The following is a 27,445-nucleotide window of genomic DNA, read 5'->3' as shown; positions in this document are numbered from 1 at the left end:
GTCGGTTTCTGCTGCTGGGTAAGGATTAGTCCCCACAGCCTCGGACTCCGGGTCCGGTGAGAACTCTTCAATCAGGGCGAGCTCTACAGCTTCCAGCCCCTGACTCCTTTTAGCACTGCTCCCACTGAGCTCCTGATCTTTCTTTCCTATAGCTGCTCCTCTCCAGACCAGACTATGTCTCTGTCTGGGACTCTTCTTCTTCTCTTTCTCTCCTCTCAGCTTCAGGCCTAGCTCTGGAGCTGGGCCCAGACGGAGCCACAGCTCCCTGTCAGCCCTCTCTGGCTGAACTCTCTCTCAGCTTCTCCTCAGACTGAACTCCTCTGTTCCTAGATGGTGCCCACCTTTATACTCCCTCTGACACCCGAGCCCTGGTGACAATGCAACCAATGGGCTCCTACCTATGCCCAGAGTCCCTCCCCTGTCTGCTCCTACACCACTGGGATGTTCCTCCCCCCCCCACTCCAGCCAGGGACAGACGCTGTCGTACCTGCACATCTATCTGGTGGGAGTACCGTTGGTCTGTCCCCCGGAAATGGGGTGAGTGTAGTGCATGCAGCCTACTGAGCTCAGTTCCACACTCCATCCTTACCCGGGAGTGGAATACCACACCTCTGGTTCGAGGTGCAATACCCCTGTAGCAGCCGAGTCCTCGGGGTGCTACACTACCAAACTGTGAGCATTACGTGTGCCGCCATATAAATAGAGATATTCTCTCCGGAAAGCAACACCTCCTTATCAGGAGCGGTTATACCATTGGTGCAACCTGTACAGCCTCACAGGGGCCCAAATGTTTTGAGGTCCACTGCCACCTCCGTAGCTGGTGGAATTGTGCATTATAAGGAGCTATCGGACTACAAACGGTCCATATATTGTTCTTGCACTGGGGCCTCGTCTGTCTGTGTCCACCCTTGCTGCTTATACTTCCATACATCTGGCATCTGAAGAATCCTTCGGCCTCAGTAACAAGAGAAAGTTCTGTACTATGGAGGTTTAGGCACTGTAGGCCTCATTAATCAAAGCTCTCTTGGTCGCCCTTAGCAACCAATCACATCTCAGCTTTCATTTTATAAACAGCTTTGGTAAAATAAAAGCAGCGCTGTGATTGGTTGCTAAGGGCGACAAAGACTTTTTTTTCCCATAAATCTGCTCTTCCAGCAGTAATGGGAATGGATCTCGCAGCCGTCCTGGGTTTTTTTCACGGTGCTTTTGTATGCGGGGTGTATATACACATCATCATTTATAATATTTCATATTAATTCACAAGAAAAGATCTATGCTACAAAGTACATAAAAAACACTGCAAAAGACCTGAAAAGAGTCCTTAAGGCATTCACCAAATTTTTTAAAAAAATTTACGCATAGATTTATTTATTTACCTAAGCATGTATACCATTTAAAGATTACGAGGATATATATATTTGTTTTCATTATTTTTTTTCTTAGAAATTTTACTTTTTTCAGTATATACAATTTTTATTTCTCTAATATTATATATTTCATGTTTTCTACATTTTTAAGTAATTTGTGTGATTTAAATGGTACATTTACAGTATTTTATTCATTTTTGCATCGCAGATAAAAATTATTGAAGATTATCTAGTTTTCTTACAATTTTTTTTATATTTTATATTATAGCAATTTTGTTAGCTATTTTTTCACATTTTTTAGTCATCTTTATATTATATATATATATAGTTTTAGCTATTTTTTATATTTCTATATAGTTTTTAGATTTTTTTTATATTATATATATACATATATATATATAGTTTTAGTTGTTTCTATATCTACTTTATAATTCTTTTTACATTTTAGATATATTTTATATAGTATTTTTGATTTTATATAATATTTTTGAGAATATTTTCAATTAAAGAAGTATCATGATAAAATATTTTTCGTGGTTGCCATATGAAAATCTGTGAGCGTATCTAGATTTCAGATGATTTTGTATCTATCACTATTTATTTTAGTTTTTAATTTAAAAATGAAAAAAAAAAATAAAGTTAAATGCACAAAGGCAGCGTCCGGGAGATGGGTCAGTGGAGACGGCTGTTACTGATCACACGGAGAAGCCGGAGAGAAGCCCTGACTCCATTACCGCAGTCAGCGAGCGCAATTGCTTCATATGATCCGATTTCCATTAGAGATAACTGCAATAAACGTCCGCGTATAGAAGCGAAATTAAAGCCAAATTGACTATGTGGCAAAACGCATCATAAATTACGGTTATTGTGCCCGGCCGCTAACATTATCACAACGCCAATTCATCTTAATGCCTCTGATTAAAACATCCCGGCTAATTCCATCTCGGAGCCGGAGTTTATTTATGCATAATCAAATTAATTACATTTTGAAAGATCTTTAACTCGTTAATCCATTTGTATCGGTCGTCCATAAAAAGCCTCGCCGGACGCGGCAGCCCCGCACTCCGGAGATAATGGGCGATTCACGGGCAGCTGAGAACTCGGGTTAAAGGAGGGATCCGGCTCAGTGTGAAATCATTATAGCAGCGAGTGTGCGGGAGACGGGCGCAGATCGCCGGGGCTTCCAGAGCAGCAGGAAACCTTCTCATCTTATTGTCTCCCCGACGAGATGAGGGATATTCCCGGATAATCTTCTCAATGGAGAGACATAGACGAGAACACAGAGACTCAAACAAGTTGCTAGAAGGAAGGTCGAGGCACAGAACACAAGGGGTTAAAAGTTTGAATTTCTTTGTTTTTAAATCATTTATATAATAGATAGATAGATAATAGGTATATACTAGATAGATGATAGATAAATAATAGATAAATAGATAAATGCTAGATAAACTTAAACAAGTTGCTAGAAGGATGATCGAGGTGCAGGACAGGAGGGGTTAAAAGTTTGAATTTATTTATTTTTGAATTCATGTAGATAGATAATAATAGACAGATGATAGATATAGATAATAGACAGATGATAGATAATAGAAAGATAATAGATACACTACCGTTCAAAAGTTTGGGGTCATTTAGAAATTTCATTATTTTTGAAAGAAAAGCACTTTTTTTTTCAATGAAGCCAACATTAAATGAATCAGAAATACCCTCTATACATTGTTAACGTTGTAAATGACTATTCTAGCTGCAAACGTCTTGTTTTTATTGCAGTATCTACATAGGTGTATAGAGGCTCATTTCCAACAACCACCACTCCAGTGTTTTAATGGTACATTGTGCTTGCTAACTGTGTAAGAAGCTAATGGATATTTAGAAAACCCTAGAAAACCCTAGCACAAGTATGTGAGCCCAGCTGAAAACGTTTTGTCTGATTTGAGAAGCTATAAAATTGACCTTCCTTTGAGCTAGTTGAGAATCTGGAGCATTACATTTGTTTTTTCTATGAAACTCTCAAAATGGCCAGAAAAAGAGAACTTTCATTTGAAACTCGACAGTCTATTCGTGTTCTTAGAAATGAAGGCTATTCCATGCGAGAAATTGCCAAGAAACTGAAGATTTCCTACAACGGTGTGTACTACTCCCTTCAGAGGAGAGCACAAACAGGCTCTAACCAGAGTAGAGAGAAGTGGGAGCCGCGCTGCACAACTGAGCAACAAGACAAGGACATTAGAGTCTCTAGTGTGAGAAATCGACGCCTCACAGCTCCTCAACTGGCAGCTTCATTAAATAGTACACGCAAAACGCCAGTGTCAACGTCTACAGTGAAGAGGCGACTCCGGGATGCTGGCCTTCAGGGCAAAGTGGCAAAGAAAAAGCCATATCTGAGACTGGCTAATAAAAGTAAAAGATTAATATGGGCAAAAGAACACAGACAATAGACAGTGGAAGATTGGAAAAAATTTTATGGACAGACGAATCAAAGTTTGAGGTGTTTGGATCACACAGAAGAACATTTGTGAGATGCAGAACAACTGAAAAGATGCTGGAAGAGTGCCTGACGCCATCTGTCAAGCATGGTGGAGGTAATGTGATGGTCTGGGGTTGCTTTGGTGCTGGTAAAGTGGGAGATTTGTACAAGGTAAATGGGATTTTGAATAAGGAAGGCTATCACTCCATTTTGCAACACCATGCCATACCCTGTGGACAGCGCTTGATTGGAGCCAATTTTATCCTACAACCGGACAATGACCCAAAGCACACCTCCAAATTATACATGAACTATATAGGGAAGAAGCAGGCAGCTGGTATTCTATCTGTAATGGAGTGGAGAGCGCAGTCACCAGATCACAGCCCCATTGAGCTGTTGTGGGAGCAGCTTGACCGTATGGTACGCAAAAAGTGCCCATCAAGCCAATCCAACTTGTGGAGGGGCTTCAGGAAGCATGGGGGAAATGTCTCAAGAAACCTCAGCAAATTAACAGCTAGAAAAAGGTCAGCAATGCTGGAAGTGCTGCAAAGGAGCATTCTGTGACCAAAGCAAAGTGTGAAGGAGAAAATTATTCTTTCTAATAAAAATCATTATTTCTAACCTTGTCAATGTCTGGACGATATTTTCTATTCATTTTGCAACTCATTTGATGAATGAAAGTATGGAAAACACAAAATTGTCTGGGTGACCCCAAACTTTTCAACGGTAGTGTAGATAAGATAGACAGATGATAGATAGATAACAGATAGATAATAGATGATAGATAGATACCGTAGATAGCTGAGAAATAGATAGATGATAGATAATAGATAAATACTAGATAGATAGATAGATAGATAGATAGATAGTGATGAGCGAGCATGTTCGCCACTACTTGTGACTCGTTCGAGCATCAGTGTGTTCGAGAAACTCTTTACTCGGCAAGTATTTTTTGAAAGTTCGGGAGGAAGCTCGAGTCCCTGCCCCACATGTTTGACACTTTTTAGACAACTAATAAACATTGGGGGATCGCCTGCCAGTCACAGTAATGCCGTAGCCATGTTGGTTGTGGCATTACAGTGATTGGCTGGCCACACAGCGTCATCGGGTCTATATAAGACCGGGCGCCGCCATGCTCGTCACAGTCTACCCCGGAAGCAGGCAGTGTAGGGAGAGGTGCTGCAGAACGAGGGACATAGTTTTAGCTGCGGATAGACAGTGATTCAACACCAATTTTATTTCTTTCATCTGCAACAACAGTCCTTCTTAGGGCTAATTCTAATCAATATTAATAGTTAGGGAGAGATTGTGGAGACAGGATAGGGTTCCTTTCATTTCCTTTCTGCTGCTGGAACTCATATCAATAGCTCTTCTCAGGGATAATAATATTCTTTTTGCTGTTAATCCTGCAAATTGTTGTGAAAAGAGATATTAGATGCCATTTATACTGCTGAAGTTGTGTGTTAAAAGCATACAGCCAGACTTGGTTAATTGGAATAGCATCGCTATATAGTGCAAGCAGTAAAAAAAAAGTCCATCTGAGGTGTGTTAAATTTGCTGAGATACAAATACTGCAAAGTTTTCTCAGCCTCAAAATATTATACACCATTTAAACTGCGGCAGTTGTGCGTTGAAAACATACATCCAGACTTGGCCGGTAACCTATAGCATCGCTATATTGCTACTGCAGTGTAACAAGTCCATCTGAGATGGGCAAATTTTTCTGCGATAATAATCCTGCACATTTTTTGAAGCAGCAGAATATTATACACCATTTAAACTACACCAGTTGTGCATTGAAAACATACATCCAGACTTTGCAGGTAACCAATAGCGCCGCTATATTGCTACTGCAGTGTAACAAGTCCATCTGAGGTGGGCAAATTTTACTGCGATAATAATCCTGCAAATTTTTTGAAGCAGGGAAATATACGTTATTTAAAATTGGCAAGGCACATTGCAAGGGATGGGGAAGTGATATCTTGATAGTGAGCGCAGAGGCCGAGGCCGTGGGCAAGGTGAAACTGTGTCTGCTGCAGGTGCACGACAAACACACACATCATCTCGACCTATCTTCCTGTCGCACATTTTAGTAGGGCACAAAACACCACTCTTGAAGCCAGACCAGTGTGAAAAGGTTGTTGGTTGGATAGCAGATAATGCTTCCAGTCAGTTTGCCAGCACCACCCTGTCTTCCACATGGTCCAGTCTCAGTTGCTGTGATTCTGGACCACATAATCCTCACCCTGATCCTCCTTCCTCCCTCCATGTAGAGTGCCCAGAGACAAGTGATCCCACGGTTGGACACTTCAAAGAGCTGTTCACATTTACATTTTTAGATTCTGGCCTCTTGCCCTGCCCGTTTCAAGTGGGACATGAGGAGATCGCAGGTAGCAATGTCCACATATTTGAACAGCCACACTCACAAGAAGGCGACGGTGGAAAACTGCAATTACTATCGCAAGAGGTGGATGATGATGAGACACAATTGCCAACAAGTGATGTTGTTAAGTCAGCAAGTCAGGAGGAGGACCAGGGTGTGGAAGTGGAAGACGCAAGTAGTGGATTATGAAGTCACTGACCCAACCTGGGAAGGTGACATGCAGAGTGAGGACAGCAGCACAGAGGGGGAAGGATCCGCAGCACCACAACAGGCAGGAAGAGGCAGTGGGGTGGCCAGAGACACAAGGCAGGAAACTGTTCCGCTGAACACCAGCACGTGGGAAGTTACCAGTCCAAGGGTTACGTCTTTCCGAGTCTGGCGCTTTTTTAAAGACTGTCCAATTAACCCAAAAAAGTCCATTTGCAACATCTGTCATGCCAGCATCAAGAGGGGTGGCACAACTACCAGCCTGACCACCACCAGCATGCTCAGGCACATGACAGCAAAGCACCCGACTAGGTGGGTCAAAAGTCAGGGTCCAGAAACAGTGTCTGTGGGTGAAACCACTGCCTCTTCCCCTGTTCTACGAGTCCGCCAATCCACTGTCCATGACGCAGGCATAGATGCCTCCCACCCTGCACCTGTCATTGCACACTTGCAACCACTGTCAGCAACCATGTCCATGTCCTTGTCCCAGCACAGTGTTCAGTTGTCCCTACTCCAGTCCATGGAAAGCAAGCGCAAATACGCAGCCAACGCCCCACAGGCCACACTACTAAACTGCCACATTTCCAGACTGCTTGCACTTTAAATGTTGCCATTTAACCTTGTAGAGACAGAAGCTTTCCACAATGTCATGGCTGCAGCCATCCCTCGGTACTCGATCCCCAGCCAACACTATTTCTCCCGGTGTGCCATCCCCGCCTTGCACAAGCACGTGTCCCATAACATCAGATGTGCCCTGACCAACGCTGTTACTGGGAAGGTCCACTTAACCACTGACTCGTGGACAAGTGCTTGTGGCCAGGGACGCTACATTTCCCTGGCAGCACACTGAGTGAATATTCTGGAAGCTAGGGCCCAGTCGGAACCTGGGCAGGAACACGTGCTACCGACACCGCAGATTGTGGACCCTGGTTCAATCAGGATTGACCCCACCTTCTACAGCAGTTCCAGCACCTCCTCCTTCTCAGCCTCCGTCTCCGAATCATCAACATCAGTCGCAAGCAGAAAGCACTGCAGCATTGCCTTGGCCAAGTGGCAACAGGCTCTGCTGAAGCTAATCTGTTTAGGTGACAAACCGCACACCGCTGCAGAGTTTTTGAAAGATCTAACAGACCAGACTGATCTGTGGCTCTCACCCCTGAACCTACACCCAAAAATGGTCATGTGTGACAATGGCCATATCCTGGTGGCAACTCTGAAGCTTGGCAACCTTGCACATGTACCATGCCTGGACAACGTGCTCAACTTAGTGGTTTAGCGATTTCACAAAACCTACTGAGATCTGCCTGAGCTACTTGTGATAGTACGCTATGTGTGTGCCCATTTCTGCCAGTCAGCTACAGCTGTCACCACTCTGGAAGTGCTTCAGCAGCATTTGCAACTTCCAGCTCACTGACTGGTATGTGATGTCACCATGCTTTTGAACTCAACGGGCAGTAGTTGAATACCAACTACAACATGCCCGTTGGTATTCCGGTCAGCCTCTACACATAAGAGCTGATGAGTGGGCATGGATTCCTGACATCTGTGCGGTTCTCCAAAACTTTGAGGACTCGACCAAGATGGTGAGCGACAATGACACCATAATCAGCGTAACCACCCCGCTTCTCTGTCTACTGAAAAGCTCGGTGCTAACAATTAAAAAGGAGGCGTTGCAGGCGGAGCACGGTGAGATGGTACAAGAAACTATATAGGGTGAGGCTACACAGCCCAGCCTCATCTCATCTTCTCAATGCTGATTGGGTGATAATGAGGAGGAGGAGGAGGAACAGGAGCTGGTTGTCTGCGCTACAGACGGTAATACCCACACCACCTTTATCCCGTCTGTTTACCGTGGATGACCTGAAGACGAGGAGGAGAGGAAAGATGAGGAGGAGGACATGGACAGTTCTCTTGGTGGGGACAGGGAAGTGTGGGCTGTTGTCAGTTTGGCACACATGGCTGAGTTTATGTTCTGCTGCCTTTCCTGTGAACCTCGCGTTGTATGCATTTTGATCAACACTAATTACTGGTTGGTCACCCTTCTAGACCCATACTGCAAGGATAACTTTCCATCTCTCCTTCCTGTGGCGGAGGTGTCTATGAAAATGTTGCAGTACCAGAAGGCTGTTGTTGAAGATTTATTAAAAAAAATTCCCATCTGACAACGCTGGCGGCAGAGGTCACAGTTCCTTGGACAATCAAGGAGTAGAAACGAGGGAGACACACACTATATGCAGCAGAGGCAGGGGTACACTATCAAAGGTCTGGGACAGTTTTATCAGACCCTCCGCCGCCCAGGACCTGATGCACGGGGTACTCTGACAAGGAGGGAAAAGTTTTGGAAGATGCTGAAGGAGTATTTCGCCGACCATAACAGCGCCCTCTGTGATTCCTCTGGGCCTTACAACTATTGGGTATCCAAACTAGACACATGGCATGAACTGTCTCTCTATGCCTTGGAGGTCCTGGCCTGCCCGGCCGCTAGCGTTTTGTCAGAGCGGGTTTTTAGTGCCAGCGGGGGTATTATAACTGATAGGCGCATCCGCCTGTCAACTGACAATGCTGACAGGCTGACTCTTATCAAAATGAACAAGGGCTGGATTGGCCCAGACTTCTCAACACCACCGAATGATAGCAGCGTAACATAAACTCAAATCCAATGTTTGTTTGTTTTTTCAGTTTTTTTCTATTCCTATGCACCCCTTTACACCCAAACATGGGATTTCGTCTTTTTTCTGTCGTCCTCTTCCTTCTCCATTTCCTCCTCCACCATCCACCGTATAGGGACAGGTGCTAGGTATCATCTGCTGGAAATGAGTGTTCATTCTGGTCACATTCATGTCTTCCACTGTCCATAACTTAATTGCTTTTTTAGAAACACTCATTGACAGATTCATAATTTTTACGGTGATCTGTACTCAGAAATTCATCAAAGCAGGCAGAGTTGCTTGCGTTCCTCCACAGTTTGGTGCTGCCACATGCAAAAGAAAAATCTCTTTTCAGGGCCGATTCAAATCTACTCTATATTATACAATACTAGATGGTGGCCCGATTCTAACGCATCGGGTATTCTAGAATAGGTATGCGGCCGACCAGGCGCAAGCAGCAGAGCGGTGTTTACATTTTGCGCCAAAATCGCTGATTGGTCAAGGCCGGCCACCGCGACCAATCAGCAAAGCGGTGTTAAAATTTGGTGCCTATATCGCAGATTGGTCACGGCCGGCGGTCGCGACTAATCAGCAGAGCGGGGTTTAAATTTGGCGCCAATAATGCTGATTGTTTGCAGCCGGCGGTCGCGACCAATCAGCAGAGCGTTATTTAAATTTGGCGGCAATAATGGTGATTGGTCACGGCCGCGACCAATCAGCAGAGCGGTGTTTAAATTTGTCGCCAATAATGCTGGTTATTCGTGACCGGTAACCGCGACCAATGAGCAGAGCGGTGTTTAAATATGGCGCCAATATCACTGATTGGTCACGGCCGGTGGTTGCGACTAATCAGCAGAGTGAGGTTTAAATTTGGAGCAAATACTGCTGATTGGTTGCGGCCGGCGACCGCGACCAATCAGCAGAGCGGGGTTTACATTTGGCGCCAAAATCGCTGATTGGTCACGCCCAGCGGTCGGGACCAATCAGCAGAGCGGGGTTTAAATTTTGCACCAATACTGCTGATTGTTCGTGGCTGTCATTGTTCGCGGTAGAGCGTTGTTTAAATTTGGCGCCAATCTCGCTGATTGGTCACGTCTGGCGTCCGCGACCAATCAGCAGAGCGTTGTTTAAATTTGGCGCCAAGCTCGCTGATTGGTCGCGGCTGGCGTCCGCGACCAATCAGCACAGCAGTGTTTAAATGTGGCGGCAAGATGGGTGATTGGTCGCGGCCGCTATTTAAATGTGGCGCCCAAATCGGTGATTGGTCGCGGGCAGCGGCCGCGACCAATCAGCAGAGCGGTGTTTAACTTTAGCGCCAAGATCACTGATTGGTCGCGGGCGGAGAGCGCGACCAATCAGCGAATCGTATTGGTGAGGACCGGGGAGCGCCGCTGCCTGTGCGGATACTTCCGCTGCGAGAAGCCGGGACATGAGCGACTGCTCGCAGCAGAAGTATCCTGACCCGCAGCGCCGCTCCCCGCTCCTCCCTTGACACGCTAGCCGCTGATGTCCCCACAGTACCCGCATGGTGTTACAAAGATCCGGACATTTGTGTTAAAAATCGCTGATTGGTCGCTGGCGCTGCCCGCGACCAATCACCGATTTGGGCGCCAAATTTAAATATCGGCCGCGACCAATCACCGATTTTAGCGCCACATTTAAATAGCATCCGCGACCAATCAGTACAGTGGTGTTTAAATGTGGAGCCAAGATCGGTGATTGGTTGCGGCCGATATTTAAATTTGGCGCCCAAATCGGGCAGCGTCCGCTACCAATCAGCACAGTAGTTTTTAACTTTTGCGGCAAGATCAGTGATTGGTTGCGGCCGATATTTCAATGTGGCGGCCAAATCGGTGATTGGCCGGGGCAGCGCCAGCGACCAATCAGCGATTTTTAACACAAATGTCCGGATCTTTGTAACACCATGCGGGTACTGTGGGGACATCAACGGCTAGCGTGTCAAGGGAGGACCGGGGAGCGGCGCTGCAGGTCGGGATACTTCTGCTGCGAGCGCCCGCTCATGTCCCGGGTTCTCGCAGCGGAAGTATCCGCACAGGCAGCGGCGCTGACATCCATGCGCCTAGGGTGTGAAGGGAGGACCGGGGAGCGGCGCTGACATCCAATTGGTCGCGGCCGCTATTTAAATGTGCCGCACAAATCGGTGATTGGTCGCGGTCTTGGCCCGTGACCAATCACTGATCTTGCCGCAAAAGTTAAACACTACTGTGCTGATTGGTCGCGGACGCTGCCCGCGACCAATCACCGATTTGGGTGCCAAATTTAAATATCGGCCGCGACTAATCACCGATCTTGGCTCCACATTTAAACACCGCTGTGCTGAGTGGTCGCGGACGCAATTTAAATGTGGCGCCAAAATCGGTGATTGGTCGTGCCCGGCGTCGGCGACCAATCAGCACAGTGGTGTTTAAATGTGGAGCCAAGATCGGTGATTGGTCGCGGCCGATATTTAAATGTGGCTCCCAAATCGGTGATTGGTCGCGGGCAGCGTCCGCGACCAATCAGCACAGCGGTGTTTAACTTTTGCGGTAAGATCAGTGATTGGTCGGGTCCGAAGACCGCGACCAATCATCGAATCGTCTTGGTGAGGACCGGGGAGCGGCGCTGCCTGTGCGGCTACTTCCGCTGCGAGAACCCGGGACATGAACGGGCGCTCGCAGCAGAAGTATCCCGACCCGCAGCGCCGCTCCCCGGTCCTCCCTTCCGCATGGAGGTCAGCGGCGCCGGCGGTCGGGGTCCTTCCGCTGCTACCGGCCGGGAGATGAGCCTCTGTGCCGCTCATCTCCCGGCTGCATCTCCGTCCCGCAGATGGGTCCGGCAGTCGAGGTCCTTCTGCTGGTACCGGCCGGGAGATGAGCGCCTCGCGCCGGTCATCTCCCGGCTGCATCGCCGCTGAGCTCCGTCCTGCAGATAAGCCGCTAACGCCCGCCATCTTTTTTCAGAAATCCCGCGGCGCTGATTGGCCGCTGCCGGACCAATGAGCGACGCGGGATTTCCAGGACAGACAGACAGAAAGACAGACAGACAGACGGGATAAGACGATTATATATATATAGATTACCTCTCTTATCTGCAATTCGTGTATGGTGAGCTGTTGCAGTAGAGATAGTGTATTACACGCTTCTAGTGAGGGATTATTGCATAATAGTCTGTGCTGCTGCAACCAAACAAAAAAAAGTCTGGGATGGAAACCCACCTGAGTGAGGGCCACCTGATGGCTATCTTACAATAGTGAGGACCACCTGCTGGCCCTCTAACAATAGTAAGGGCCACCTGATGGCCCTCTACAAATAGTGAGGGCCGCCTCATGGGCCTGAAAAAATCGACTTTGTGACTTTCAGAGTCTCTCCCTCATAAGTTAAACAGGATGTGTCTGATCATGTCTCACATACCACATGGGAAGATAAGGTAGTAAAATGTTAAAATTTCATTTACTAGTGAATGTTTTTTTCACTGTTGAAAGCAATGCGAACGTCCAAAAACACTATGTGTGAACACAGCCCAGGGTGTGGAGGAGCATTTATTTTTCTCTTATTTAATTTGACTTATATACAAGTCATATCCCGGGAAAGAATGTTCCTCAACATTTTTTTCCAGTAAAATCCATTTATTTATTTTTTTTCGATTTTGTATGTTTTATTGTCAGTCTGTAAAAGTGGCGTAATACCTCTATCAACATTGTTCACAGCAGTGACCTGGGAGACAGAGATGCTTCCAGGGGTCTTTCCCATGCTGTTTCCATGTCATTTCAGCACTGTTTCAATCGATTTCAGTAATTTTTATACCCCCTCCAGACCTCTGGGGGGGGCGCCGGAAAAATGCTTGAGTTTCCCATTGACTTGCTGTACATTATACTCGTTATTCGGGTCGAGCATTACAATTTGCTAAACTCGAGTAACGAGCACCTGAGCATGTTAGTGCTCGCTCATCACTAATAGATAAATACTGTAGGTAGATAGATAAATAGATAATAAACAGATAGATGATAGATAATAGATAGATAATATATAGTAGATAGATAGATAGATAGATAGATAGATAGATAGATAGATAGATAGATAGATAGATAGATAGATAGATAGCTTCTGGGAGAATGTCCTATGGACAGATGAGACAAAAATGGAAGTTTTTGGCAAGGCACATCAGCTCTATGCTCACAGACAGAAAAATGAAGCATATCAAGAAAAGAACAATGTCCCTACCGTGAAACATGGTGGAGGCTCTGTTATGTTCTGGGGCTGTTTTTCTGCATCTGGCACATGGTGTCTTGAATCTGTGCAGGGTACAATGAAATCTCAAGACTATCAAGGGATTCTAGAGAGAAATATGCTGCCCGGTGTCAGAAAGCTTGGTCTCAGCCGCAGGTCATGGGTCTTGCAACAGAATAATGACCCAAAACACACAGCTAAAAACACCCAAGAATGGCTAAGAGGAAACATTGGACTATTCTGAAGTGGCTTCTATGAGCCCTGACCTAAATCCTATTGAGCATCTTTGGAAAGAGCTGAAACATGGAAAAGGCAACCTTCAACCACGAGACAACTGGAGCAGTTTGCTCATGAGGAGTCGGCCAAAATACCTGTCGAGAGGCGCAGAAGTCTCATTGACAGTTACAGGAATCGTCTGATTGCAGTGATCGCCTCAAAAGGTTCTTCAACAAAATATTAAGTTAAGAAGAAGAGAACCATCATTTCTGTCCAGGCCGATTTCATGAGTTTAATTTTTTTCAAAAATTCTGTGGAAGCAGAAAAGCAATGTCTGACCTTCATTTCTTCATTTTCATAGATTTTTAATTTATTATTACTTTTGTCAGATTCAAGTTATTTCTGTGACCATTGTGGGTTTTTCTTTCATTAAATGAGGGGTACCAACAATTTTGACCATGTGTGTATATGTATATAATAGATAGATAAATAAATAATAGATAATAGATAAATGATAGACTTAAACAAGTTGCTCGAAGGAAGGTTGAGGTGCAGGACAGAAGGGGTTAAAAGTTTGAATTTATTTGTTTTTGAATTATTGTAGATAGATAATAGATAGATAATAGATAGATGATAGATAGATGATAGATAGATAATAGATAGATAATAGATAGATGATAGATAGATGATAGATAGATAATAGATAGATAATAGATAGATGATAGATAGATGATAGATAATAGATAGATAATAGATAGATGATAGATAGATGATAGATAGATAATAGATAGATAATAGATAGATGATAGATAGATGATAGATAATAGATAGATAATAGATAGATGATAGATAGATAATAGATAGATAGATAATAGATAGATAATAGATAGATAATAGATAGATGATAGATAGATAGATGATAGATAGATAATAGATAATAGATAGATATATGGATAGATATATGGATAGATGATAGATAATAGATGATAGATAGATAGATGATAGATAGAAAGATAGATAATAGATAATAGATGATAGATAGATAGATGATAGATAGAAAGATAATAGATAGATGATAGATAATAGATAATAGATAGATAATAGATAGATGATAGATAATAGATAGATAATAGATAGATAATAGATAGATAATAGATAGATAGATAGATGATAGATGGATAGATAATAGATAGATAATAGATAGATAATAGATAGATGATAGATAATAGATGGATAGATAATAGATAGATAACAGATAGATAACAGATAGATAATAGATAGATAATAGATAGATAATAGATAATAGATAGATGATAGATAGATAATAGATAGATAATAGATAGATAATAGATAATAGATAGATGATAGATAGATGATAGATAATAGATAGATGATAGATAGATGATAGATAGATAATAGATAGATAATAGATAATAGATAATAGATAGATAATAGATAGATGATAGATAGATAATAGATAGATAATAGATAGATAATAGATAGATTATAGATAATAGATAGATGATAGATAGATAATAGATAGATAATAGATAGATGGATAGATAGATAATAGATAGGTACATAGATAATAGATGATAGATAGATAATAGATAGATAATAGATAGATGTGGGATAGATAGATAATAGATAGATGATAGATAATAGATAGATGATAGATAGATGATAGATAGATAATAGATAATAGATAGATAGATGATAGATGATAGATAGATGATAGATAGATAATAGATAGATAATAGATAGATAATAGACAGATGATAGATAGATGATAGATAGATGATAGATAGATGATAGATAGATAATAGATAGATGATAGATAGATAATAGATAGATAGTAGATAGATGATAGATAGATAGATGATAGATAGATGATAGATAATAGATAGATAATAGATAGATGATAGATAATAGATGATAGATAGATAATAGATAGATGAAAGATAGATGATAGATAATAGACAGATGATAGATAGATGATAGACAGATAATAGATGATAGATAGATAATAGATAGATAATAGATAGATGATAGATAATAGATAGATAATAGACAGATGATAGATAGATGATAGATAATAGATAGATAATAGATAGATGATAGATGATAGATAGATGATAGATAGATAATAGATAATAGATAGATAATAGACAGATGATAGATAGATGATAGATAGATGATAGATAGATAATAGATAGATGATAGATAGATGATAGATATAGATAATAGATAGATAATAGATAGATGATAGATAGATAATAGATAGATGATAGATAGATGAAAAACAGATCAATGGTTGGTTTGACAGAGAATGTAAAGCCGTATAAAGACCCTGAGGGAACAACCTCAAACAAGAAACATTGAGGTTTTTCGGCACCCAGGGCAAGAATTCAGTTTGACGCCCACCACCCCCCAAGCACATATACAATTTGCACTCTTAGGCCACAGCCCCACTATCAGTATTCGGTCAGTATTTGTTCTCAGGAGTGGGTGATAAATGCAGAATTGGTGACTTGTTTCTATTATACGTTTTCTCTGATTGTTCCTCACCTGGTTTTGGCTCCCACTCCTGAGAAAAAATACTGACCGAATACTGATAGTAAGAACGTGGCCTTAGTCACCTGCTGACGAGCTGCTCTCTCTAATTCTCTCAATGTTCAGTGAAAAACTGAGAGAAGCAGAAGAGAAGCTCGTAGTCACGTGACCGTAAGATTGAAAATCCCATGTGAGTGAGGTATCCATGTGATGACTGATGAATCCTGACAGTGAGGATATTACACGCTGTTAGGATTGGCTACAGGGCTTCATTTTGTAATTAAAGGGCTCGTACAGGTTTGAAATGAAAGTCTGCAGTCACTGTATGTGACTCTATGTGACTGCAGACTTCTGAATTCTCACAGCGCATGCACTGCACACTTTTAGGATTCTCCCTTGCCGGTGGCAAGAGGACGGTCATGTCAGCTCAAGTATAAGATTTGTATTACTTCTGGCCACATTCCGACTAGACGTGTCCGGTCTCACCTAATTCATTTTCATTTGAGTGAGGCCACACATGTCTAGTCGGCACGTGACTGCATGTATGCAAATCCCCGGCATGAGAGAATCCTGACAGCGTACAGTGCGCAGTGTGAGAACTCACATAGAATGGCTGCAGACTCATCACAAACTTGAACAACCCCTTTAATGCTCCTAACAAATAAAAGCATAGTAACTAGTGATGAGCGAGCATCCTCTCCACTGCTCAATCCTCGATCGCGCATCAGGGTGCTCAGGTACGCTCGTTACTCAATCAAGTATCGGGGTACTTGGGCACACTCGTTAATCGATTGAGTATTGCGGGTGCACGGCCATGCTCAAGTCCCCATCCTGCATGTTTCGCGGCTGTTAGACAGCCAATAAACATACGGGGATTGCCTGACATACATGGTAATACCAAAGCCATGTGGACTGCTAGCATTACTGTGATTGGCTGGCCACATCGCGTCATTGTCTTATATAAGACCCGGTGACACATTGCTCCGCACATTCTCCTCTAGAAGCAGTTCAGGAAGAGTTGATGTAGGAGGGAGAGATTAGATTAGAGCAGGCATATAGGCAGGGTTTAATTGCTATTGCAGTGCTTGTATACCATTAAAAGTCCTTTTCAGGGCTACATTCTGTCCTTTCTCTAGTAAACCGCTGTTTCCTGCACTCAGTGTAGGGATAGCTGGTGAGGAGGGATAGTTTTGGATTAGAGGCATACAGGCTGGGTTTATTGCCTTACAGTCCTTCTATAGGTCTACTGCTGCTGCTACCTTAAAACTAAAGTCCTTTTCAGGGCTTCATATATCCTTTCCCCTATTAATACTGGAAAGTTTGCAAGCATTTATTATATATCCAATTTAAAATGTGCAAGGCATGCAGCTCTCACTCCAAATTTTTAGAGGGTCATCATGCGGCCTTCACTCATAATTTTTAGAGGGTCATCAGGCGGCCCTCAGTCATAATTTTTAGAGGGTCATCAGGCGGCCCTCACTCATAATTTTTCAAGGGTCATCAGGCGGCCCTTCCTCACTCTTAATTTTTAGAGGGTCACCATGCGGTCCTCGCTTCAAATTTTTAGAGGGTCATCATGTGGCCTTCACTCATAATTTTTAGAGGGTCATTGCCACGCAAGGTGTGGGAAAGACTAAGTGCAATACAAAGGGAAGAGGGGGAGGAAGCCAAAATACTAGGGAAAGGGGGAGTGGGGACCCCTAGGCACATCTAATATCACCCTGCCTTACGATACCGTCCCTATATAGGTTCCACACCTATCACTGAGCAGGACCCTAAACCCTGGATTACCCTAGAGCTTGGCCCTACGTAGGGAGGGGGAGGGGTGAGAACTGGTCAGGCCCCACTACAAACTAAAGACAACAAGAAAGACAAACTAAGGGGATTAACTTAGCTTGAGCAGACACCAGAGGAATAACACCAACAGTCCTCCAAGGGCAACAGAGAAGACGCTAGCTGACTGCTAGTGCTCCAAGCCTGTACATAGAAGTATCACCGGCAACTGCCTGGAGAAAACTGAGGGTTTTTAACTCCCATGCAAGGGTGTGTCAATCAGCAGCAGGAGGGAGGTTGTCACTGGGTCTTAAAGGAAGAGAGATTAAGAAGGTGCCTGCAATGCCACGCGCAGTGACCTTCTACAGCCAGATCGACTGTCTATTACACCTGACACACCCATGACAGTCATCAGACGGCCTTCACTCATAATTTTTTAGAGGGTCATCAGGTGACCTTTCCTTGCTCCAAATTTTTAGAGGGTCATCATGAGGCCCTCGCTCCTAATTTTTAAAGGGTCATCAAGCGGCCCTCAGTCTTCATTTTTAGAAGGTCATAAGGTGGCCTTCCCTCTCTCATAATTTTTAAAGGGTCATCATGCAACCCTTGCTCCAATTTTTTCCAGGGTGTGTAGGACGCCCTCCTTCATAATTTTTACAGGATGTATATGAGGCCTACCTCTACAATCCTCTTACATATATAAATATATATTTATACTGTATACCCCCAGGGGTAAATGTTTTTCAACCCTTGCAAAGGCTTTACCAGTTTAGGAGTCCCTCCTTTATGTCTAATACAGTGTGTATCAGAGTCCCTCTTTCTTCTAATTTTTGGCAGTTCTTGCATTGTCCGCTTAGGCTTTGGGAGTTTCAGAGTCCCTCCTTCATAAATTAAACAGGATATATCTGACCATGTCAGACACACCACATGGCCAGATAAAGTAGTAACATGTTAAAATTTCATTTACCGGTGACTACCGGTGGGTGTAGTTTTATTTCCCGCTCTACTATGTCATCTACTGTAGTCATAGGCCACAGGAAAATACAGTGAGAGATGGCCCGGCTATTAAGGGGTATAGGGGCTTTTTTATTCTTTTTAATTTTGCCTTATACAAGTCATTATACAGGAAAGAATGTTTTCAACAATTTTTCTTGTAAAATTCATTTTATCTTCTGTTTTGTATGTTTCATTGTCAGTCCGTAAAAGTGTTGTAATAGTCAGATAACATTATTCCCAGCAGCGACCTGGGAATCAGAGATGCATCCAAGCATTTTCCCCATGCGGTTCCCATTACATTTGAGCTTGGTTTCCATTAATTTTAGCGATTTTCCTGCCCCCCAGCCATGCTGGGAGGGTCTTCTGGAAAAATGCTCGAGTTTCCCATTGACTTTCATTATGCTCAGTACTCGAGTCAAGCCCGTCTGATGTCCAACCTGCTCGATTCAAGTACTGAGCACTTGAGCATTTTAGTTCTCGATCATCACGAATAGTAGCCCTTAACTTGTCAGACGGCACAACACTTTATTAACATAGCAATGTATGATGTAATCTTACAAGTTATGGATTGTTACATGTGTACAGGATCAGAACCAATAACAGCACAAGAATTCATCACCAGAACCACCAGCAGGGCAGAAATACATCACTATAACCCCCATCAGTACGGAAACACAGCATCACAACCCTCATCAGTATAGAAATACATCACCAGAAGCACCAACAGTACAGAAATTCATCATCAGAACCACCAGCAGTACATAAATACATCCATATAACTCTCATCAGTCCAGAAACACAGCTTCAAAACCCTCATCAGCACAGAATTACATCACCAGAACCACCAGCAGTACATAAATTCATCATCAGAACCACCAGCAGTACATAAATACATCCATATAACTCTCATCAGTCCAGAAACACAGCTTCAAAACCCTCATCAGCACAGAATTACATCACCAGAACCACCAGCAGTACATAAATTCATCATCAGAACCATCAGTAGTACTGAAATACATGTATATAACCCTCAATAGTACAGAAACACAGCATGAAAACCCTTATCAGTACAGGAATACACAAGAACCAATATCAGTACAGGAATACATCACTAGGACCACTATAAGTACATGAATTCAGCGCCAGAACTTCCATCAGCACATGGTACATCAATTGTAAGGTCAGGTCAGACCGATATACATTTGTATCGCATGAACCTACAACTTCAAGTACATCCTTAGATACTGGGAGTTGTTTCTATCTGTCATCATCAGACTGTAGGCCATACAGGAACCACAGCACTGATGAGAATTAGTCAGTATCACAATTTGTTTTAAATCCAGGTACCTAGATGACATTGTCTCTGATTGGAGTCATTCTGTTTCTTTTCTTCATCTCTCCATGATGAGTTTTCTCATCCACACCTCGTCTCTGCAGACTTCCATCTTCTCCGGTCTTCTGCAGCACATCCCCACACGATGCTCTTAAAAATAGCAGAGTCATTAAAATGCTCTTGAATAAAAATATCTGCAGTACGCTGAACCCCTGAATAAATAATTGTCCCTCACTGTGCTCCCTGCACAAAATATGACCCCCACACTGTCTGTCTTATGGTACATGCTCTTCACACTGCCCTCTCCTTTCCATACTGTGCTCCATATTCACACTGTCCTCCCACTCTGTGTCCCTACCTAGTCTTTATACTGTGCCTCCTCACCACACTCCCCCTTCTTGACTTACTGTCGCCTCCTGGCTGTGACCTTACACTGTCCCCCCACACTACTCAGTCTCTACTCTGTGCCCGCTCACGCTTTTCTCCCCCCATACTGTCTCCTCGTACTATTCCTACTCCCTCCTCATACTGTCTACTCTCACATCCCCTGCTCATACTGTCTTCTCACATTTTTACCCCCTCGCTCCCCATGCTGCCTCCTTGCACATGTCCTCACTCCCCATACTGTGTCTGCACATATCCCATCATCCTCGCTCCCCAAACTGTTTTTTCACACACATTCCCCCTTCACTCCCCATACTGTGTCCACTCTACACCCATTCCCTCACTACCCAAACTCTGTGTACACCCATTCCCTCACTACCCAACTGTGTCTACACCCATTCCCTCACTACCTAAACTGTGTCTGCACCCATCCCCCAACTACCCAAACTGTGTCCCCACCATCTCCTCACTCACCATACTGTGTCTGCACCAAGCCCCCCACATACTGTTTCCTCATACATGCCCCCCATTTTCTCCCTTGCTCCTCATACTCTGTGTCCTCGAATTTCTCCCACTTCCCAAACTGTGTCCTCAAACCTTCCCCACCCCTGTTACAATAAAACTTTGGTGTCTTAAGCTCCACTGTAGCTCTTAGCATCAATGATGTTTGTGCCTCTGCGGTTCCAGCGAGTAACGTCAGCAGCGTCATCACAATTGATCACTGGGAGCCGGCGGAGGAGGCTTGGCACCCTGATGGTATATGCTGGTGCTGCTTCTAATATTTTCTTGATCGATAGATGATAGATAGATAAATATATAATAGACTGATAATAGATAGATGATAGATAATAGATAGATAGATAATAGAAATAGAGAGATAATAGATAGATAGATAATAGATAGATAGATGATAGATAGATAATAGATAGATGATAGATAATAGATAGATGATAGATAATAGATAATAGATAGATAATAGATAGATGATAGATAATAGATAGATGATAGATAATAGATAATAGATAGATAATAGATAGATGATAGATAATAGATGATAGATAGATGATAGATAGATAATAGATAGATGATAGATAATAGATAGATGATAGATAGATGATAGATAATAGATAGATGATAGATAATAGATAATAGATAGATGATAGATAGATAATAGATAGATAGATAATAGATAGATAATAGATAGATGATAGATAGATAATAGATAATAGATAGATAATAGACAGATAATAGATAGATAATAGATATTAGATAGATAATAGATAGATAATAGATAATAGGTAGATAGATGATAGATAGATAATAGATAGATAATAGATAGATAATAGATAGATGATAGATAGATAATAGATAGATGATAGATAGATGATAGATAATAGATAAATAGATAGATAATAGATAGATGATAGATAGATGATAGATAGATGATAGACAGATAATAGATTATAGATAGATAATAGATAGATAATAGATAGATAATAGACAGATGATAGATAATAGATAGATAATAGATAGATAATAGATAGATGATAGATAGATAATAGATGATAGATAGATAATAGATAGATAATAGATGGATAATAGATAATAGATAGATGATAGATAGATGATAGATAATAGATAGATAATAGATAGATGATAGATAGATGATAGATAGATAATAGATAATAGATAGATAATAGATAATAGATAAATAATAGATAGATAATAGATAGATAATAGATAGATAGATAATAGATGATAGATAATAGATAGATAGATAATAGATAATAGATAGATAATAGATAGATAATAGATAGATAATAGATAATAGATAGATAGATAGATAATAGATAATAGATATATAATAGATAGATAATAGATAGATAATAGATAGATGATAGACAGATGATAGATAATAGATAGATAATAGATAGATAATAGATAATAGATAGATAATAGATAGATAGATAGATGATAGATAGATGATAGATAAATAATAGATAGATAATAGATAATAGATGATAGATAGATAATAGATAGATAATAGATAGATGATAGATAGATAATAGATAGATAATAGATAGATAATAGATAATAGATAGATGATAGATAGATAATAGATAGATAATAGATAGATGATAGATAGATGATAGATAGATGATAGATAATAGATAGATGATAGATAATAGATAGATAGATAATAGATAGATGATAGATAGATGATAGATAGATAATAGATAGATAATAGATAGATGATAGATAGATAATAGATAGATGATAGATAGATAGATAATAGATAGATGATAGATAATAGATAGATGATAGATAGATAATAGATAGATGATAGATAATAGATAGATGATAGATAGATAATAGATAGATGATAGATAGATAGATAATAGATAGATGATAGATAGATGAAAGATAGATAATAGATAGATAATAGATAATAGATAGATGATAGATAGATAATAGATAGATGATAGATAGATAGATGATAGATAGATAATAGATAGATAATAGATAATAGATAGATAGATAATAGATAGATGATAGATAATAGATAGATAATAGATAGATAATAGATAGATGATAGATAGATAATAGATAGATAATAGATAATAGATAGATGATAGATAGATAATAGATAATAGATAGATGATAGATAATAGATAGATGATAGATAGATAATAGATAGATGATAGATAATAGATAGATGATAGATAGATAATAGATAGATGATAGATAGATAGATAATAGATAGATGATAGATAGATAATAGATAGATGATAGATAGATAGATAATAGATAGATGATAGATAGATAATAGATGATAGATAGATGATAGATAATAGATAGATGATAGATAATAGATAGATAATAGATAATAGATAGATGATAGATAATAGATAGATAATAGATAGATGATAGATAGATGATAGATAGATAATAGATAGATAATAGATAGATAATAGTTAGATAATAGATAATAGATAGATAATAGATAGATGATAGATAGATAATAGTTAGATAATAGATAGATAATAGATGATAGATAGATAATAGATAGATAATAGATAGATAGATAATGGATAGATGATAGATAATAGATAGATAGTAGATAGATAATAGATAATAGATAGATGATAGATAATAGATAGATAATAGATAGATAATAGATAGATAATAGATAGATAGTAGATAATAGATAGATGATAGATAGATAATAGATAGATAATAGATAGATAATAGATAATAGATAGATGATAGATAGATGATAGATAATAGATAGATGATAGATAATAGATAGATAATAGATAGATAATAGATAGATAATAGATAGATAATAGATAATAGATAGATAGTAGATAGATTTATGATGTGGAGGGAGCGACGCCTCTGATTCCATGAATTCGCTTTCACACCTGATTGTGGTTAGTGGGGAAGTGTCACTCACCTAAACCACCTGCAATGTGATGAGATGGGTGGGCTGAGCCCCCCAGTGTGTTCACCTTCTCAGGGCACATTACCAGATCAACATGACAATTTCTGCTGCTCAGCACTGTGGTGTTTTTGCATAAGTTTTCACACCTCTCAAAGACTTTCAGCAAATAATGATGGGAAGGTGATAATGTGGAGTAATGTTAGATGCGCAGAATTTCAGACAGGTGCGTGACGATAACTGGAACCAGCGGGGGAACATCTGCGACCGTTGATTCATTAGGAGATTTCATTTAACGTTTCTATATTTGTATTTTTTACTCTGAGAATAAAGAGCAGAAGTCATACATCCAAAGCCTCCCAAAATATGTATTTTTTGGCAAAAAGAATATGATGGCGTAACACTACATTTTTAGCTTATCAAAGATTTTCTCCTAAAGCTACTTTAACCCTGTACTGATCCTAAGTTCCCTCCTGAATTATTCTCCAGAGCTGCACTCACTATTCTGCTGGTGCAGTCACTGTGTACATACATTACATTACTGATCCTGAGTTACCTCCTGAATTATTCTCCAGAGCTGCACTCACTATTCTGCTGGTGCAGTCACTGTGTACATACATTACATTACTGATCCTAAGTTACATCCTGTATTATACTCCAGAGCTGCACTCACTATTCTGCTGGTCCAGTCACTGTGTACACACATTATATTACTGATCCTGAGTTACATCCTGTATTATACTCCAGAGCTGCGCTCACTATTCTGCTGGTGCAGTCACTGTGTACATACATTACATTACTGATCCTGAGTTACATCCTGTATTATACTCCAGAGCAGCACTCACTATTCTGCTGGTGCAGTCACTGTGTACATACATTACATTACTGATCCTGTGTTACATCCTGTATTATACTCCAGAGCTGCACTCACTATTCTGCTGGTGCAGTCACTGTGTACATACATTACATTACTAATCCTGAGTTACCTCCTGTATTATACTCCAGAGCTGCACTCACTATTCTGCTGGTGCAGTCACTGTGTACATACATTACATTACTGATCCTAAGTTACATCCTGTATTATACTCCAGAGCTGCACTCACTATTCTGCTGGTGCAGTCACTGTGTACATACATTACATTACTGATCCTGAGTTACATCCAGTATTATACTCCAGAGCTGCACTCACTATTCTGCTGGTGCAGTCACTGTGTACATACATTACATTACTGATCCTGAGTTACATCCTGTATTATACTCCAGAGCTGCACTCACTATTCTGCTGGTGCAGTCACTGTGTACATACATTACATTACTGATCCTGAGTTACATCCTGTATTATACTCCAGAGCTGCACTCACTATTCTGCTGGTGCAGTCACTGCATACATACATTAGATTACTAATCCTGAGTTACATCCTGTATTATACTCCAGAGCTGCACTCACTATTCTGCTGGTGCAGTCACTGTGCACATACATTACATTACTGATCCTGAGTTACATCCTGTATTATACTCCAGAGCTGCACTCACTATTCTGCTGGTGCAGTCTCTGTGTACATACATTACATTACTGATCCTGAGTTACCTCCTGTATTATCCTCCAGAGCTGCACTCACTATTCTGCTGGTGCAGTCACTGTGTACATACATTACATTACTGATCCTGAGTTACATCCTGTATTATACTCCAGAGCTGCACTCACTATTCTGCTGGTGCAGTCACTGTGTACATACATTACATTACTGATCCTGAGTTACATCCTGTATTATACTCCAGAGCTGCACTCACTATTCTGCTGGTGCAGTCACTGTGTGCATACATTACATTACTGATCCTGAGTTACATCCTGTATTATACCCCAGAGCTGCACTCACTATTCTGCTGGTGCAGTCACTGTGTACATACATTACATTACTAATCCTGAGTTACCTCCTGTATTATACTCCAGAGCTGCACTCACTATTCTGCTGCTGCAGTCACTGTGTAACATAGTAACATAGTTAGTAAAGCTGAATAAAGACTTGCCTTCATCAAGTTCGACCTGTTAGTTCTGTAATTGCTAAAGTTGATCCAGAGGAGGCAAAAACCCCAAATGATTTGGCCAATCTTCACCTGAGGAAAAATTCCCTCCCGACTCTGAAACCAGCAGTCAGAATAAATCCCTGTATCAACCTACTATTTTATTCTATTTTTAAGTATATGCAGAAATCTGCCTGGTATCTAGAAATGCATCCAGTCCCCGCTTGAACTGGTTTAGTGAATCCGACATTACCGTCTCCTCACTCAGTGAATTCCATATTCTCACTGCTCTTACCGTAAAGAACCCCTTCCTATGCTGGTGCTGAAACCTTTTCTCTTCCAGTCTTAGTGAGTGCCCTCTTGTTACCGTAATATCCCTCCTTTTGAACAAATCCCGGGCAAGGTCTCTATACTGTCCCCTAACATATTTGTACACATTTATTATGTCCCCCCTCAACCTTCTCTTTTCCAGGCTGAATAGTCCTAGTTTTGCCAACCTCTCTGGGTATTGCAGTCCCTCCATTCCCTTTATTAATTTTGTTGCCCTCCTTTGTACCTTTTCAAGCTCATTTATATCCTTTCTATATATTGGGGCCCATAACTGAGCACAGTATTCCAAGTGTGGTCTGACCAGTGCTTTGTACAGTGGAAGAACAATGTTCTCCTCCTTTGTAGCTATACCTCTTCTGATACATCCCATTACCCTGTTTGCCCTTACAGCAGCGGCCTGACTTTGGGCACTCCAATTTAGTTTGCCATCAATCAAGATGCCCAAGTCCTTCTCCATCTCTGAATTCCCCAATGATTTCCCATTCAGTGAGTACTGGTGACTTCCATTTTTCCTTCCCATATGTATGACCTTACATTTCTCCTCGTTAAACCTCATTTGCCATTTAATGCTCCACCTACCCAGCTTATCCAAATCCCTCTGTAGGTCTGCACTGTCCTCTTTTGTATTAATTGTTTTACATAACTTTGTGTCATCTGCAAATATTGATATTTTACTATTTATCCCGTTGACTATGTCGTTAATAAAGATATTAAATAACATTGGGCCTAGTACAGACCCCTGTGGTACCCCACTAGTGACGCTTACCCATTCTGAGTATATTCCATTTATAACCACCCTCTGTCTTCTATCCCTTAGCCAGTTTGCTACCCACTTGCAGACATTTTCCCCCAGCCCCATCATTCTCATTTTGTATACCAACCTATTATGTGGCACGCTATCGAACGCTTTTGAGAAGTCGAGATACACGACATCCACTGGTTCCCCCTGATCTACTCGAGAGCTAACCTCCTCGTAGAAGTCAATCAGGTTTGTTTGGCAGGAGCGATTCCTCATGAATCCATGTTGGTTCAGGGTTAATAGATTATTAGCATCAAGATGCTCCGTAATCGCCTCATTAATAAAGCCTTCAAAAATTT

At 41.3% G+C, this 27,445-nt stretch overlaps 1 long non-coding RNA gene across 1 annotated transcript in view; it reads right to left on the bottom strand.

Moving 5' to 3' along the window:
• Positions 1-5,090: 5,090 nt before the first annotated feature.
• The window catches only part of LOC141264596 (uncharacterized), a 39,035-nt gene continuing 16,680 nt past the window's right edge, over positions 5,091-27,445 (bottom strand). The window contains exon 3 of the long non-coding RNA XR_012319999.1: positions 5,091-5,240. This is a non-coding gene — a long non-coding RNA (uncharacterized lncRNA). The remainder of the gene's footprint in view (positions 5,241-27,445) is intronic.

The sequence above is a fragment of the Phyllobates terribilis genome, unplaced genomic scaffold (genome assembly GCF_046119375.1).
Source record: "Phyllobates terribilis strain yellow unplaced genomic scaffold, ASM4611937v1 Scaffold_4__5_contigs__length_816908805, whole genome shotgun sequence".
NCBI classification, from domain to species: Eukaryota; Metazoa; Chordata; class Amphibia; order Anura; family Dendrobatidae; genus Phyllobates; species Phyllobates terribilis.
Note: the sequence above shows the minus strand (reverse complement) of the source record. Positions and strands in the feature narration are given on the sequence as shown.